This window comes from Galeopterus variegatus, unplaced genomic scaffold (assembly GCF_000696425.1).
Source record: "Galeopterus variegatus unplaced genomic scaffold, G_variegatus-3.0.2 Scaffold2180, whole genome shotgun sequence".
In the NCBI taxonomy this organism is placed as follows: Eukaryota; Metazoa; Chordata; class Mammalia; order Dermoptera; family Cynocephalidae; genus Galeopterus; species Galeopterus variegatus.
The window spans coordinates 227,345-234,380 of record NW_007728291.1 but is presented as its reverse complement, the minus strand read 5'-3'; the positions used below and the strand labels follow the sequence as shown (position 1 = coordinate 234,380).

Genomic DNA, 7,036 nt, shown 5'->3' with positions numbered 1-7,036 from the left:
CCCTCGGCGGGAGCGCCACCGCGCTTCCCAATCGGCGCACTATAGCAGTGCGCCACCGGGCTGGCCCTAGCTGAATCTTTTATAACTAAAAAGATGTAGTAAAATTCACTGAAAATTTCTGGTCTTACTTTTTGCATTTGATGAATAGGAATAATATTTTGCCTCACCATATAGAATGGGTTGAAATTAGGATGTGTGAGAACTACAGACCTCATACACAATGGTTGTTCATAATTGTATCTCAGCCTTATTACATAATGATTCTGACTCTACTGTGCCACTCCTCACATCCCCCTCCAACTCTCTTGTCTCCCTACTCTACCTTTTGCCTACTTCTCCTCTTACTTTCCCTTCCAGAATTCACATCTTAGGTTACCCCCACTCGGTAGCTTTCCCTGACCCCAACCCCACCATCAGAAAAAGATCTGTTTCTCTGTGTTCCCATGCCTGCTATACAGTCTAATTATATAACTTATCACACGATATTGTAATTCTGTATTTACTTCTCACTCACTGGATTATGATCTCTAAGAGGATAAGAACTACGTCTCATGCATCTTTGAATCCCAGTAGTGGTAGTGATGAATTTATTGTTTGTTTCCCAGTCTTCTTTATAACCAGTAGCATACAAGCCAGGCTAGGAATAAAGTTTGTAACTGTAAAAGAGAATGAACAGCTGTCCCTCACAGCTCTCCTCAGGTCATTAGCAACGTATGCTAATTTCACTACAGCCTGAGTGAATATAAAAGTGTGAGAGTCATTCTGAACTCATCAAAAAAGTGATCATAGGTACCTAAGAGATTTGCCTTACTGATTAAAAACACCTCTTTGTCTGCATTCGGTGTCTTCACCCCTCATCGCAGCCTTCCCCCTACCCCCACCCCCACCCTGGTGCCACTTACCTCCCTTCTCCTCCTCGTCTTCCCCCTTTTCTCCCCAGCACTGACACCCTTAAGGATGGAAAGGGCTGCTCTCGGACACGCGAGAGGAGTAATCGAGGCAGGAGAGGGAGGTGCTGGGCTTCTGGACCGACACGGACCCCCTCATCCCCACCCGCGGCCACCTTGTCATGCTGCCCAAAGTGGAGACGGAAGCCCTGGGACTGGCTCGATCGCATGGGGAACAGGGGCAGATGCCGGAAAACATACAAGTGTCTCAATTTAAAATGGTGAATTACTCCTTTGATGAAGATCTTGAAGAGCTTTGTCCAGTCTGTGGAGATAAAGTATCTGGGTGTCATTATGACCTCCTCACCTGTGAAAGCTGCAAGGGATTTTTTAAGCGAACAGTCCAAAATAATAAAAGGTACACATGTATAGAAAACCAGAACTGCCGAATTGACAAAACCCAAAGAAAGCGTTGTCCTTACTGTCAATTTCAAAAATGTCTAAGTGTTGGAATGAAGCTAGAAGCGGTAAGGGCTGACCAGGATGCACGGAGGGAGGAATAAGTTTGGGCCAATGTACAAGAGGGACAGGGCCCTGAAACAACAGAAAAAAGCCCTCATCTGAGAAAATGGACTTAAGCTAGAAGCCATGTCTCAGGTGATCCAAGCAATGCCCTCTGACCTGACCATCTCCTCTGCAATTCAGAACATCCATTCTGCCTCCAAAGGCCTACCTCTGAACCATGCTGCCTTGCCTCCTACAGACTGTGACAGAAGTCCCTTTGTAACTTCCCCCATTAGCATGACACTGCCCCCTCATGGCAGCCTGCAAAGTTACCCAACATACCGCCACTTTCCTAGCCGGGCCATCAAATCTGAGTACCCAGACCCCTACACCAGCTCGCCTGAGTCAATAATGGGCTATTACTATATGGATAGTTACCAGACAAGCTCCCCAGCAAGCATTCCACATCTGATATTGGAACTTTTGAAGTGTGAACCAAATGAACCTCAAGTCCAGGCCAAAATCATGGCCTATTTGCAGCAAGAGCAGGCTAACTGAAGCAAGCACGAAAAGTTGAGCACATTTGGGCTTATGTGCAAAATGGTGGCTCAAACCCTCTTCTCCATTGTTGAATGGGCCAGGAGTAGTATCTTCTTCAGAGAACTGAAGGTTGATGACCAAATGAAGCTGCTTCAGAACTGCTGGAGTGAGCTCTTAATCCTCGACCACATTTACCGGCAAGTGGTACATGGAAAGGAAGGATCAATCTTCCTGGTTACTGGGCAACAAGTGGACTATTCCATAATAGCATCACAAGCTGGGGCCACTCTCAGCAATCTTATGAGTCATGCACAGGAGTTAGTGGTAAAACTTCGCTCTTTACAGTTTGATCAACGAGAGTTTGTGTGTCTGAAATTCCTGGTGCTCTTTAGTTTAGATGTCAAAAAACCTTGGGAATTTTCAGCTGGTAGAAGGTGTCCAAGAACAAGTTAATGCTGCCCTGCTGGACTACACAATGTGCAACTACCCACAGCAAATGGAGAAATTTGGGCAGCTACTTCTTCGACTACCCGAAATCCGGGCCATCAGCATGCAGGCTGAAGAACACCTCTACTACAAGCACCTGAATGGCGATCTGCCCTATAATAACCTTCTCATTGAAACGTTGCATGCAAAAAGAGCATAAGTTACAACATCTGGGAGCTCAGCTTTCAAAACAAAAAGAGATTTGGTGGGGAGGGGGAGAGGGAAGAAGAACAGGAAGAAAAAATAATTACACTGAATGGCTCCAAGCAACACTAATTAAAAACTTGGTTTAAAGATATTGAATTTAGAAAGGCACAATAATCAAATACTTAATAGCAAATAAATGATGTATCAGGGTATTTGTATTGCAAACTGTGAATCAAAGGCTTCACATCCCCAAAGGGTTCCATATAAAAGACATTGTAATGGAGTGGATTGAACCCATGGATGGATACCAACACTATATCAGAAGAAAAATGGGGGCCGGCCCGGTGGCGCACTGCTACAGTGCGCCGCTTGGGAGCGCAGTGGCGCTCCNTGGGGAACAGGGGCAGATGCCGGAAAACATGCAAGTGTCTCAATTTAAAATGGTGAATTACTCCTACGATGAAGATCTTGAAGAGCTTTGTCCAGTCTGTGGAGATAAAGTATCTGGGTGTCATTATGAGCTCCTCACCTTTGAAAGCTGCAAGGGATTTTTTAAGCGAACAGTCCGAAATAATAAAAGGTACACATTTATAGAAAACCAGAACTGCCGAATTGACAAAACCCAAAGAAAGCGTTGTCCTTACTGTCAATTTCAAAAATGTCTAAGTGTTGGAATGAAGCTAGAAACGGTAAGGGCTGACCAGATGCACAGAGGGAGGAATAAGTTTGGGCCAATGTACAAGAGGGACAGGGCCCTGAAACAACAGAAAAAAAGCCCTCATCCGAGAAAATGGACTTAAGCTAGAAGCCATGTCTCAGATGATCCAGGCAATGCCTAAGCAATGCCCTCTGACCTGACCATCTCCTCTGCAATTCAGAACATCCATTCTGCCTCCAAAGGCCTACCTCTGAACCATGCTGCCTTGCCTCCTACAGACTGTGACAGAAGAAAGGCCTACCTCTGAACCATGCTGCCTTGCCTCCTACAGACTATGACAGAAGTCCCTTTGTAACTTCCCCCATTAGCATGACACTGCCCCCTCATGGCAGCCTGCAAAGTTACTCAACATACCGCCACTTTCCTAGCCGGGCCATCAAATCTGAGTACCCAGACCCCTACACCAGCTCGCCTGAGTCAATAATGGGCTATTCCTATATGGATAGTTACCAGACAAGCTCCCCAGCAAGCATTCCACATCTGATATTGGAACTTTTGAAGTGTGAGCCAAATGAACCTCAAGTCCAGGCCAAAATCAGGGCCTATTTGCAGCAAGAGCAGGCTAACCGAAGCAAGCACGAAAAGTTGAGCACATTTGGGCTTATGTGCAAAATGGTGGATCAAACCCTCTTCTCCATTGTTGAATGGGCCAGGAGTAGTATCTTCTTCAGAAAACTGAAGGTTGATGACCAAATGAAGCTGCTTCAGAACTGCTGGAGTGAGCTCTTAATCCTTGACCACATTTACCGACAAGTGGTACATGGAAAGGAGGGATCAATCTTCCTGGTTACTGGGCAACAAGTGGACTATTCCATAATAGCATCACAAGCTGGGGCCACTCTCAGCAATCTTATGAGTCACGCACAGGAGTTAGTGGTAAAAAATCGCTCTTTACAGTTTGATCAACGAGAGTTTGTGTGTCTGAAATTCCTGGTGCTCTTTAGTTTAGATGTCAAAAACCTTGGGAATTTTCAGCTGGTAGAAGGTGTCCAAGAACAAGTTAATGCTGCCCTGCTGGACTACACAATGTGCAACTACCCACAGCAAACGGAGAAATTTGGGCAGCTACTTCTTCGACTACCCGAAATCTGGGCCATCAGCATGCAGGCTGAAGAATACCTCTACTACAAGCACCTGAACGGCGATGTGCCCTATAATAACCTTCTCACTGAAATGTTGCATGCAAAAAGAGCATAAGTTACAACACCTGGGAGCTCGGCTTTCAAAACAAAAAGAGATTTGGTGGGGAGGGGGAGAGGGAAGAAGAACAGGAAGAAAAAAAAATTACACTGAACGGCTCCAAGCAACACTAATTAAAAACTTGGTTTAAAGATATTGAATTTAGAAAGGAACTTGGTCTAAAGATATTGAATTTAGAAAGGCACAATAATCAAATACTTAATAGCAAATAAATGATGTATCAGGGTATTTGTATTGCAAACTGTGAATCAAAGGCTTCACATCCCCAAAGGGTTCCATATAAAAGACATTGTAATGGAGTGGATTGAACCCATGGATGGATGGGGGCCGGCCCGGTGGCGCACTGCTACAGTGCGCCGCTTTGGAGTGCAGCGGCGCTCCCGCCGAGGGTTCGGATCCCACATACAGACCAGTTCCTGCTCACTGGCTGAGCGAGGTGCGGGTGCAGCACTGAGGGTTGCGATCCCGTTGCCGGTCCCGGTCCGGTACGGGCGCGACACTGAGGGTTGCGATCTGTTGCCGGACATGAAAAAAGAAAAAAAGGGGAAAAAAAAAAGAAGAAAAATGGACAGAACATTTCTTATATATTTAAACTGATCTCCACTATGAAGAAATTTAGGAACCAATCTGTGTTATTAATTAGGCTTACAAAGTGGGAGATTCAAACTTACAGAATTCCTCCATCGTAAAGCTGAACTGAAACATTCTCAAGAATACATCAGCTGTACCTGCAATAGCCCTTTCCTCTTACTTTGAAGGGCACCGTACCTTCTGCCCTGGGATCACAGAATCTGAACTAAGGACCTGTGTTCAGCCACACTCAGTAGTAGCTCCACCAAATCATGAAAAGCCTAATTTCGAATGTCTGTGTCTTAGACCTGCAAACAGCTAATGAGTTAGCTCACCATTTTAAATATGTTCTGAAGTTTGTTTTGTCACGCATTCATGATGTTAAAAAGAAAAGCAGGCAGTATCCCTCTTCTATCTTATGTAGACATTAATTAATATTAAGGGAAATGACTACAAACTTTTAAAGCAAGTGCTTGATAGCTAAAGCAAGTTAAACCTAATTTCTGCTAATGCTGCTGAAATGTGGCCTTAGCATTGTTGGATTTCATAAAAATTTCTGGCCAATAGGCTTATTAGGAAACATTCGTCTTTTTAGTCATCACAGTTTGTAGTTCATTTAAAAGTAAAACATTAAACATATTTTGCTGGGGTTTCAAATGTAGTTGAAGACAAAATCGAAGCATGTTAAGCTACACAAAAAGAAAAGAAAAAATCAGCTGATAAATCGATGGACTCAAGGTGCATTCTTTTTGCAATTGAATGTCCCCTACCTAAACTTGGGATAGAAACAGTGATTTTTGTTTTGGTGATGGGACACAATAATCAACTACATTGTATATTGACAAAATAAAAAAAAATAAAAAAAAAAAAGAAACAGTGATTTTTAAATATAGCCTGGAAAGACACTAAAGTAATTCAATCTTCCCCAAAGGGGAAAGGAAGAGAGTGATACAACCTTTCTGAGTCATAGACCAAAGTTGGCTGTAGAACAAATAACGGATGAAAGAGAATTGCTAACTCTCCAAATGACACTATAAGTGTTACTGACATGTGACATCACAGATATGAGCGTCTTGCCTTATTTCACAATTCTAAAAGGTAGCTGTGCAGATGTAGATCAACATTTGTTTAAAATAAAGTATTAATACTTTAAAGTCAAATAAAATATAGTGTTTACATTCTTTAGGTTCTGGGGGGTGGGAGGAACTGTGATATTACAAAATGGCAAAAGCAGTAATTTCCTTAATGTTATTTTTCTGATTGGTAATTATTTTTAACAGTACTTAATTATTGTATGCCGTGAGACACTAAAATCAAAAACGGGAATCTCACTTAGACTTTAATTTTTTTTTTTTTGTCTTTTTCCGTGTCTGGCAACGGATCGCAACCCTCAGTGTTGCCCCCGTACCGGACCGGGACCGGCAACGGGATCGCAAGCCTCGGTGTTGCCCCCGCGCCTCGCTCAGCCAGTGAGCGGGAACCGGTCTGCATGTGGGATCCGAACCCTCGGGCGGGAGCACCGCCGCGCTTCCCAAGCAGTGCACTAGTGCAGTGCGCCACCGGGCCGGCCCGTAATTATTTTTAACGGTACTTAATTATTGTATGCCGTGAGACACTAAAATCAAAAATGGGAATCTCACTTAGACTTTAATTTTTTGAGATTATCAGCAGCACAATCACTTGTAGAAACTGTAAAAAAATGAATAAAAGTATCTCCTAGTCCCTTAATTTTTTCATGTTTCTGGCTTTTGAATAATTTATTTATATTGGATATCATAGTTTCAACCGTAGACAATTATGATGCTAATTTATTGTTTCTTGGTTTCACCTTTGTATAAGATATAGCCAAGACTGAAGAAACCGAATATGTGTTTACTGTAGCATGTCTTCAAGTTAGTGGAACATAGTTCAGGGACATAGAAGGGTCTTAATGAATTAAAATAATTCACTTGATTAAATGTCTGTAAATCTTCATAATTCTTAA

General features: G+C 43.1%; 2 pseudogenes; both read left to right on the top strand.

Moving 5' to 3' along the window:
* The first annotated feature begins 1,069 nt into the window (after window positions 1–1,069).
* LOC103597063 lies at window positions 1,070–2,577 on the top strand (annotated as a pseudogene).
* Window positions 2,578–2,962: 385 nt separating this feature from the next.
* LOC103597062 lies at window positions 2,963–4,479 on the top strand (annotated as a pseudogene).
* Window positions 4,480–7,036: the final 2,557 nt, after the last annotated feature.